Raw genomic sequence first — 11,590 nt, 5'->3', positions numbered from 1 at the left:
TCGTTGTCATGTTGGAAAAGTGCATGACGACCAAGGGCAAGATGGTAGCATCTTCTCTTTCAATATAGAGCAGTACATCTGTGCATTCATGATACCATCAATGAAATGCAGCTGCTCAACACCAGCAGCACTCATGCAGCCCCACAGAAGGTGCACTGCCATCAAAATGTTTCACTGTAGGCACCATGCATTTTTCTTTGTACTCCTTACCTTTGCATCACTATACAGTTTTGAAGCCGTCAGTTCCAAAAACATTTATCTTAGTCTCATCACTCCAGAGTACAGAGTCCCAGTAGTCTTTTTCTTTTTCAGCATGGGCCCTGGCAAATTCTAGGTGGGCTTTATTGTGCATGGGCTTTAGGAGAGGCTTCCTTTGTGGACAACACCTATGCATGCCATTCCTCTGCATTGTATGCCACTTGTGTCACAAGAAACAATCACCCCAGTTTGGCTTTCTGCTTATTTAGCTACCTGCAGGGAACTTGCATGGCAATTTTCTACAACCCTTCTGATCAGAAAACGCTCCTGTTGAGGTGTTAACTTCCATGGATGGCCTGGACATCTGTGTGAGATGGTTGCAGCTCCATCTTTGTTAAATGTTGGTATTACTTTTGCTACAGTATTCTGACATTTCTCTTCCATGTGGTGCCATTGCTGACAGCATGAAATGGGGAGAGGTTTTCCTTGTTAAGTAACACCCGTTTATAATCAACAGGCTGCTGGACACCTGTTTAATGAATATTTAGAGTCACCTGTAATTGAATTCTTGTTAATTAGGATTTTGTTGTTTAAATTCTAGCTTTGCTGCTAAGACTTTCATTAGGGTGTATTCATTTTTGCAGCATGGTCTTGAATGAATTTTTTAGGAAAAATGTTGTGCGTGCAAATTAACAAATCTTCTTTGCACTCAATTACCCGCATTTGTGGGGGTATTTTGTAGTATAGTGTCCCATAGAAAATGTTGATTTTGGAAGGAAAGTAAAAGTTTTCAGACAAATCTGTTGGGGTGTACTCATTTATACTGAGCACTTTATATACACTGCTCAAAAAAATTAAAGGAACACTTTTTAATTAGAGTATAGCATCAAGTCAATTAAACTCCTGGGATATTGATCTGGTCAGTTAAGTAGCAGAGGGGGTTGTTAATCAGTTTCAGCTGCTTTGGTGTTAATGAAATTAACAACAGGTGCACTAGATGGGTAAGTATGAGAAACCCCCCAAAACAGGAATGGTTTTACAGGGGGAGGCCACTGACATTTTTTCCATACTCATCTTTTCTGACTGCCTTTCACTAGTTTTGCATTTGGCTAGGGTCAGTGTCACTACTGGTAGCGTGAGGCGATACCTGGAACCAACAGGGCTTGCATAGGCAGTTCAACTCTTCCATGATGGCACATCAATGCATGCTATTGCCAGAAGGTTTCCTGTCTTTCCCAGCACAGCCTCAAGAGCATGGAGGAGATTCCAGGAGACAGGAATTTACTCTAGGAGAGCTGGACAGAGCAGCAGAAGGTCCTTAACCCATCAGCAGGACTGATATCTGCTCCTTTGTGCAAAATAACCTCCAATAGACCACTGGTGTGAATGTCTCTGACCAAACAATCAGAAACAGACTTCATGAGGGTGGCTTGAGGGCCCAACATCCTCTAGTGGACCTTGTGCTCACTGCCCGGCACCATAGAGCTCGATTGGAATTGGCCATTGAACAACAACATTGGCAGGTCCGCCACTGGCGCTCTGTGCTCTTCACAGATGAGAGCAGGTTCACCTTGAGCACATGTGACAGATGTGAAAGGGTCTGGAGAAGCTGTGGAGAATGTTATGCTGTCTGTAACATCATTCAGTATGATCATTTTGGTGGTGGGTCAGTGATGGTTTGGGGAGGTATATCCATGGAGGAACACACAGACCTCTACATGCTAGACAATGACACCCTGACTGCCATTAGGTATCGAGATGAAATCCTACGTTGGTGCAGTGGGTCTTTGGTTCCTCCTGGTGCACGACAATACTTGGTCTCATGTGGCGAGAGTATGCAGGAAGCTCCTGGAGGATGAAGGAATTCATACCAGTGAATGACCCCCACGCTCACCTGACCTAAATCCAGTAGAACACCTCTGGGATATTCTGTCCATTCGAAGCCACCAGGTTGCACTTCAGACTGTCCAGGAGTTGAGTGATGCCCTGGCCCAGACCTGGGAGGAAATACTCCAGGACAACATCTGTCGTCTCACTAGGATCATGCCCCAACGTTATCAGGCATGCATACAAGCACGTGGGGGCCATACAAACTACTGAGTACCATTTTGAGTTGCTGCAATGAAATTTCAGCAAAATGGACCAGCCTGCTGTATATTTTATTCACTTTGATTTTAGTGGTGTCTTTGAATTCAGACATCTGTAGGTTGATAGTTTTCATTTCCATCAAATGATGGGGCATCCTTACGTTTCTAACACATTACCCAGTCCATATCAATATAGATATGCAGCATGATATTTTCCCCATTGAGATCTGATGTGTTTTCAAAGTGTTCCTTTCATTTTTTGAGCAGTGTATATATATATATATATATATATATATATATATATATATATATATCTCCTGATTTTTGGAGAAGCTTTGATTTGCAAGTCTTTGGGGTTGATTTACTAAAAGCAAATATACTGTGCACTGTAAGTGCAGTTGCTCCAGAGCTTAGTAAATAAGGTAAAGCTTCCCTTTGCAAAGAATCTTTGCTTGCATATGATTGGATGATAGAAATCAGCAGAACGCCCCTTCATTTCAGAGTTTCCGCTCAGATCTAGAGCAACTGCTCTTGTAGTGCAGTTGCAAATGCACTTGCAAGTGCACTTGCAGTGCACAGACTATTTGCCTTTAGTAAATCAACCCCAGTGTGTTATCTTTATTTGAGCCCTCTGCACCTATAGGGGAGAGAAAAAGGGGCAGAACGTCAGAGAATCAAGTCACAAGAACCCACATCCCTTCGTATAAACACAGTGGAAGGAGTACTGAATATGGCTGCAATAAACTCAAATCTCAAATTCAGCATTGAAGCTATGTTAAATGGATTTCGTATTTTTCTTTTTGCATAGAAGGGTCGGTGAATCAGTGCAAATAATCAATACAACATAAGCCTACAGAGCTCACTGCTGTCAGTAGTAATAGCTGCTGGCCACGGCATTTCTTACCTTCATCAGGTCTCTGTAAGTCAGCCTAGTGTACAGATGCATCAGCTCGAGAATAAACTAACCTACATACTGCAAGACACAGCTAAACTCTTTTGGTTGGAAGTCAAACTGTGTGCTACTTTTATGAACGGGGAACTTCACTCTCACAATCCATATTGACTGTTTATAATCCTTATGCTGCTAGAATTAGTATATAGATAGGAAAGTATATCATATTTACTTGTTTAAAATGTTTTTTAACATTTCTTTAGTGTCCTCCTGGTTTCCAAATGATGTCACACCGTCTTGACTGCCTGAGCTAAGGGCAGATTGATTCCAAGAAGTAAATTCTACATTAATCATTTTCCCTTACTCAAGATGGCCACATTCAAAACTGCTAGCGGTTGTTTTACAAAGTGATTTCTCAGCAAAATAAAGCATGGAGACATGGATGGGGGAGTTTGCTTTGAATATTACAAATTAATTAAGTAGAGTTTTTGCTTTGTAGTGCTCAGGTACAGTGTAGCTCCACTAGTTCCACTGGCTTTGTAAGGGTTATACGCAGTTGAGACTTTCAAATAGTTTAGTTTGTGGTCTATACCACAGTGGTGTAGCCATCCACCCCCATAACGTACAATAGTTAATGTCACCCCCTTTCCACCTAATTCACTAGCCTGAAAGTAGGCTGCAGCGTTGCTCCATGTTCACCCTTTCAGCTGTCCTTCTTTGTTCTTCAGGAGAGGTCAGAACGCAGTACAAGAGAGAACAATGGAATGGGTGACATGTATGTGCTTGTATATTAGACCCCTGTTACCCCCTCTGCTCAAAGCCATTGAATGGAAGATTCCTTTTGTGAAATCAATGATATTGTTGCTGTGGTACAGTCTGGCCATTTTAATTAAAGAATCACTCCACTAAGTAGATTACATAAACACTATAAAAGAAACTAAAAAAAATACAGCACAATTAAAAAATGTTAGCCTGTTGCCACCTGGGTAACATGTGTACTTTGGCAAAGGAGTGGACTTTAACGCTCACATACCGCACATATGCATCACTGGACGGAATGTTTATGTGCTGAGATCACACTCAGTGCATGCTCCCAGCACAAAGACTGTGCTGTCAAAGACAGCTTTTGGTCCCCACTAAGAATTGGTAACTGGTGGGACTGGCTCCTGATCATGTAACCACTGTGACATCCAAGCACAGTGGTCACATGTGTGATCCTGCCTGTCCCCTGGGCGTACAGACCCTGTGAAGGGGATGCTGGGGCTGGACAGCTAGATAGGGCTGGGCAGAAGGTATGTGTTTACACATTAGTTTTTTTTTTTTGCACCCACTGGTTGAATCATCAGTGTACTAAAACAGACAGTGTGGTCATATTATATACTGAATTCATTTAGGTATAAACGGCTTGTTATCTAGGCAGATTCACACCTCCATGGTGATGCTAAACATCCATATTTCTTTGCATTAGTTAGAATGTCATTCTATTATTGACAAACAACTGTCCATTATGGAGGTTCACATCTTATTAGAATAGTTTTGCCTGCTTCAGCTATTGACTACTCATTTTAAGCCTTCACTCCTGTTGAGCACTGCTGGATATAAAGCAGATCTATTCAATCTTGACATGGATATTTCCAGTTCTGGTATTCTATATTCTCTGCAATTTTATAGATGTTAAATTACAATACAAATATGGGGCATGCTTCTTACTGAGAACTCTCTACATATGCCTTTTATTAACATTTACAAAGAAATGTAAAGAAGCCCCACTAAAGTGAATATATGATATTAGTTATAGAAACAGTACTACTGTAGCATGTAGAAAATATTAATATATAAAATGCTTTCAGCTCCGTAAACAATAGACTGTTTTCAACAGAGGAGCTAAAAAGCACCTGGAAAATGTGTAAAAAGGAGCCCAGGACTCTACCTGCTGGCTACATATGACAAAAGAGTAAAGGAGAAGTAAGCCCAAGAACAAAAGAGTAATATATTTCAGCTTACCGCTCCTTAGATATGGTGGCTTCCTTATGTTTTTTTTTCAGGCTAAGAATTTTAGTAGATAGTACACATTGGGGTTGATTTACTAAACATGGTGAGTACAAAATCTGGTTCTGCTGTGCATGGTAGCCAATCAATTTCCAACTTGTTCAATTAAGCTTTGGCAATACAACATGGAAGCTGATTGGTTTCTATGCAGAGTTGCAATCTCCAATTTTAGTAAATCAACCTCTTTGCATGTATTGAACTTGCCAAAAATGCATTGTCCTTGTTACTTTCTGTGAGCTGAACTGGAAATAAAAAAGCAAATATATCTTCTTTCTGTAAACTACTAATCTCCTCATTCCCTTTGTAATTGAGATGAACAATGCCGGACATATTTGTAGTCCAAACTAAGGTCAAATCCATCCAGCTCCTGACCCTGTTTGATATGTAAGTTTGATATCGCTTTTGGGATTTCCCAGGGGCTGCCTGACATTGATATCCATTTCAGAATTATAAAGGGAATTTGGAGAAAGAGAAACATCTACTGGACATCTACAAGTGTCAATTGGCCATATGCATTGCTTGCTATGAATAATACAGGCACACAGAGGACTTTATGTTCCCTGATATCACATTCTGTCATCAAGCTTTTTTAATTGTTTGGCAAGATATTTTGCTATGTACAACTGTGTCTACAGAGAAATACACAGATAAACTTAGTAATTGGAAGTGAGAAGTCAGAGGTTATACACTGAGGTCTTATGACCTCAACATCCATAATGTATTTATTCTGGACTTCATTCTACTGATTGATCTTATATACATCTCTTGGTGATCATAACATGCCGTTATTCATTTCTAGAATGTATAGAGGAGATCAATAAATGATAAATGAAATGTGAAATCAATTGTTTTTAGGGTTACAGCCAATCTTTGCATTGTATTCTACTATAAAAGCTCCTTTGTTGATTATTTCAATTTCTCTTTGCATATCTCTTTAAAGTGACCCTGTCGTTTCAATACAAATCTCAAAGCATTTCCTTCCTTCCTGTAAATGAAAAGAGTATATATTTACCTCTCGTGCTGCTGAACACTGAGTTAATCTTGAGGAATATTCTTGTAAATTTCATAGGAAAAATTTTCTTGGAGGGTTAATCTCCTGGGTTCCCCACAGCTGTCACGGGTTCCTCCTGCTAACCTCAGTGTTACAATTGTCCCTTGTAATGACCTTCAGGAGTCAGCAGGAGGAACTTTAGGGGGCCCAGGAAACTGACACTCCCAAAAGAGTCAGTTTTCTTTAGATATTGTGTAGTAGATGTTTGGGGGGGGGGGGGGGGGTAGTGGGTGCAATTTCTCAGGAAATTACACCCTTTGTCTTTGGGATGTTCATTATAGCAACAATGATGCTTTAAAGCTAATTCTTGACCCACTTATACACTACCAAGCTGTGCTTCACTGCAGTTCTGTTGATCTTATTGAGCTCCTGTAAAATGTGTATTGTTTTTGGGGATGAGGGAGCATGTAAAATCCTCTCAGCATGCAGTTCTTGACTGGCATTTGGAAGGAGCAAACTGGAAAATTGCCCAGGGTCCCCACATTCATAGGGGCCCCCAAAAGCTATTGCCTGCAATCTCCCTGCCACACCAGAGTTGCACCATTACAGCAATAGTAGCATGACTCACTTCCTAATGTAAAAAAAGCCTCTGCTCCTTAACCTTTCTTAGTGAAACTTTGAAAATATCTGTTTATTTTTTTCAAAAATTAAAGGAAAAATGTTTGCATGGGGATAGAGAATTTGGTGGCTTATGAACGTGGTGGTGCTGGAGGGCCTGCGGTATTCAGTAAATGGCTGTATGCGGCCATGCTCTTGTGAACCCAATGCTTCTTTGCATCTGCATTTACAGATGCATGTGTGTCTGACTGATTTTTTGCAAAATTTCATAAAATATGTCAGATGTGCATGCACGGGTAAAACTTGATGCAAAGAAGCCTCTGCATTTACAAAATAAAGGTCATGTACAGCTATTTACTTGATCAGCAAGCTGTATGTGGCATGTACGGCTCAACTGGTATGGCAAAGCACCAGGAAATCATGCTGCGCATAGAAAATGCATGTTAAAGGCCAGTGTGCATGAAACCTAAATGTTTCATTGTTCTGAGCACCACCAACCATTATGTGAAAAAAATGCAAAATCCTGCCTACAATAAAAATAAATATGTAAACCTGTTGAATCTAACTGTAATAGGTAATATAAACCTCACAAACAAAACAGAACATACAAATCACCAGGGAATATGAGCATTTGCAGAATATTTTATCCTCTCTGTAGAATGCCCCAAAGCACCATTATGAATGTCATACTAAGCTGTGCTTTAACCTGTTCTCTGAAGATTTCAGTGATCCAAAAACTGTTCTTGTGTATTCTAATAAGGCAATACATTCAAGGCTATAGTCAATATCCTTCTCCTGGTGCAAAGATCATTCACATGCTGTAATGAATTACTGCTTGTTCCTTCAGTAAAAACCAATAACTAGTGGCTGTGGCCTTAACCTTTATGGTTGCATTTCCTTGAACACAAAAAAAAAGACGGAAAGCCAGGATCCAACAGGCAGCTTAGCACATAACAGGCAACCCCCAAAGCTGGAAGTAGTGCAAAATAGTCTGGTCTAAAATTAAAACCATAAAAACCATATAAAGAAAATATAATTCAATTGCCATTCACTGTGGTCTGCTCAGTAAAGCGGTGTACAGAGCAATGCAGAGTGTTATAACTAAGTACCAGTTAGTGTTAAAATACATTTTATTATTAGTGGATATAGATATGTAGCCATGTAGTATCTGTTTCCCACACTTAACAAATGTACAATAAATCCAACATACTGGGACTTTCAGTGATACCTAAAGATCATAACATTAATTTGACTAAAATATTCCCTTTAATTTAAATGTTAAAAAGCAGATTCTGTATCTGTATTCTGTATCAATTAAAAACATTGCAAACAACTGTTAGACTCTGTTCACACTATTGCAATTTCTGATGCAACTTGAGTTGCACAGACTAGCATAACAATGGAAATCACAAGGACTTATTACTTTTCTTGAGACAACACAGGAATTGATAACTTGACAGTTCTGAATTTATGACATGATCAGAAGATTTTTTTGCACTGATCACACAGATATTTATTACAGGTATTTACAATATGTAGAACCAACAATTTAATGCAGCGCTTTAATACCCTATGAGTAAATTCCTGACCAAGTGAAATGCATTAGAGGGTCTGTACATTGGAGGGAGTAGTCTGTTTGTTGGGTGACTCAGTAACAATATATCTACAGTATCTCACAGAAGTGAGTACATCCCTCACATTTTTGTAAATATTTTATTATATCTTTTCATGTGACAACACTGAAGGAATGACACTTTGCTACAATGTAAAGTAGTGAGTGTACAGCTTGTATAACAGTGTAAATTTGCTGTCCCCTCAAAATAACTCAACACACAGCAATTAATGTCTAAACCACTGGCAACAAAAGTGAGTGTCTATATGTGTGTATATATATATATATATATCTTGTGGATGTTAAAAATGCACTCGTGGGCATACAGTTGTGCTCAAAAGTACCCTGACAGAAATCATGCCCGACAACACCTTGACATGGCTCACAGGGCTTTTTTGTGGCATTGGCACAGTAAATGCTTCTTTATGGCACCTCGACAATGCAGCTCATTTTTATTCAAGTATCATTGTACCGTGCTCTTTAATTGAAACAACCAAACCATCTTTTTCCAGAAGAGTCTGTATTTCTCCTGAGGTTACCTATGGGTTTTTCTTTGTATCCCAAACAATTCTTCTTACAGTTGTGGCTCCAATCTTTCTAGATCTACCTGACCTTGGTTTGGTATCAAGAGATCCCCAAGTTTTTACTTTTTAATAAGTGAGTAAACAGTACTAACTGGCACATTCAAGGCTTTGGATATCTTTATGAATCCTTGTCCGTCTTTCTAAAGTTCCATTACTCCAAAGACATGCTGGTAAGTTAATTGGATCCTGTCTAAACTGGCCTTAGTATGCATATGTATGAATGTGAGTTAGGGACCTTAGATTGTAACCCCTTGAGGGTTAGGGACTGATGTGAATGTACAATATATATGTAAAGCGCTGCATAAACTGACAGCGCTATATATACTGTATTTTCCGGCGTATAAGACGACTTTTTAACCCCTGGAAATCTTCTACAAAGTCGGGGGGTCGTCTTATACGCCGGGTGTTGTGCTGAAACCTTACCTGTACTTCCGAGCTGACGCTTCTGCGCATGTCTTCGGCAGCAGTAGACGATCGCTGATCACCATTCCTCGCAGAACTGCATGAGACGTCGGAGACTGTGACATGTGCAGAAGCGTCTTCTTGCCTTCTCTGCATATCACAGTTTCAGTCAAGCTCAATCGAGCACTGAACGGCTGCATCCGACGTCTCATGCAGTTCTGTGAGGAATGGTGATCAGCGATCGTCTACTGCTGCCGAAGACATGTGCAGAAGCGTCAGCTAGGCAGTACCTTGCAGGAAATACGGTAATTAACATTAATTATTATATATTAATAACTGTGGCAGTTCTCAGATCATCTTGGAGACAGGGAGGGCTGGGCAGGCAGGGAGAGCTGACCCACCCAATCCAAGCAGGCTTTGTATGCAGTGTGCACAGAAAATACTGGTACATCGCTTGCCGTGATTGGTTGGTAGAGGGGGGTAGTCTTATACGGCGAGTATAGCCCAAAGCCTATAATTTAACAGGAAAAGTAGGGGGGTCGTCTTATACGCCCAGTCGTCTTATACGCCGGAAAATACGGTAAGTGCCTGTGATAAATTAAAGAGAAAAAAAAAATACCTGGCATTTTTTGCTGGCTAATAGCTAAAAAGATTGGGAAATTTGAGTGGAGAGTGAAAAAGTTTTACTTTTGTCTGCTGGTGATTGCTGGTCATTTTATAAGAAACCTAGGTGCAAAGGCAATGGTAAACACTAGAAACCTTATTATCAACCGTATAGACCCAATTATGCCCCAAGACCAGATAATTATACAGCACAGAGACCAGAACAACATCATAGACCTGTTAAAAGACAATATTATGATAGGAGCCCCAGACAATACCCACAGGAAAGATGAAACCAATACAATTACGAAGGGAGAAGCCTTTTGCCACTGTATAACAGGTATGAACCGTTGAGTTACGATTATTCCCAACGTGATTTTTTAGAGAGGGATGGGACAGAGAGAAGTCCAGGAATAGAAAGGTGGAAAAGCCCCCCAAGAGGAGTGGGTGTCGAGCAGGCAGTAGGAAACAAAAGAAAAAGAGAGTAATAGGTGAAGGGGTGTTTAATTTAAGTGGATCCAATCTTACCAAGGAAGAAATGATGGTGTTGGATAAGGGTCTCAAGTATGCCCCACCTAAGCCCACATGAAAATTTGATATCTATGTGGACACACAGAAATTCATTAGAAAACTTAATTTAAAGAAATATTTCATGGGACTTCCAGGAGCTAAGAGTATGAGCTCCAATGCTTTTAGTAGTAATCTTATCCATTCGAACTTGAGGAATAAATCACTTTTTAATCCACAGATTTTGAATAACAGCCAGGTGGATGCTTTTAAAAGGATGGTAACTCAGGATCTAGATAAATTGATTATCCCAAAAATGACACATAATGTAAGTATGCAAGTTGGAATAAATAGGCTTTCAAAAAGAGATGATATAGTAGTCAAACCAGCGGATAAGGCAGGGGGTATAGTGGTGTTATCAAAGGAGTATTATTTAAAGTAACTGGAGATGCAATTAGCAGATACCGCCACATACCAAATACTCTCTAAAGACCCTACCATTGGTTATAAGAAAGAACTTAAGAAACTGATTAAGAAAGGAGTAGATAAAAACTTATTGAATAAAAAAGAATCCAAGTACCTAGTACCCAAGACTTGTAGGATACCAGTAATCTATACTGTCCCTAAAATACATAAAGACCATATGAATCCCCCAGGAAGACCTGTAGTGAATGGTATACAGTCCATTCTAGCGAGGCTAGGACAATACATTGACATAAATCTTCAACCACTGGTAAAGAAATCTAAATCATTTTTGAGAGATACAAAGCATTTAATTCAACTACTGAATGAGATTAAAATTAAAGGAGGTTCTGATATTTATGTAGCAAGTGCGGATGTCGCTTCACTTTATACCATTATTGGGCACAATGATGCCATGGAATCAGTTAGTTGGAGCCTGAGGGAATATAATGACATGACCTGGTCACAGAGAAGTGCATAGTAGAGTGTCTGGATTTTTGCCTCACGCACAACTACTTCTGGCATAATAAGAACTTCTATCAGCAGGTGAAAGGAGTAGCCATGGGGGCAAGGTTTGCCCCAAGT

Source organism: Staurois parvus, unplaced genomic scaffold (genome assembly GCF_062004578.1).
Source record: "Staurois parvus isolate SC_StPar_1 unplaced genomic scaffold, SC_StPar_1.0 ptg000116l, whole genome shotgun sequence".
Classification (NCBI taxonomy): domain Eukaryota; kingdom Metazoa; phylum Chordata; class Amphibia; order Anura; family Ranidae; genus Staurois; species Staurois parvus.
Note: the sequence above shows the minus strand (reverse complement) of the source record.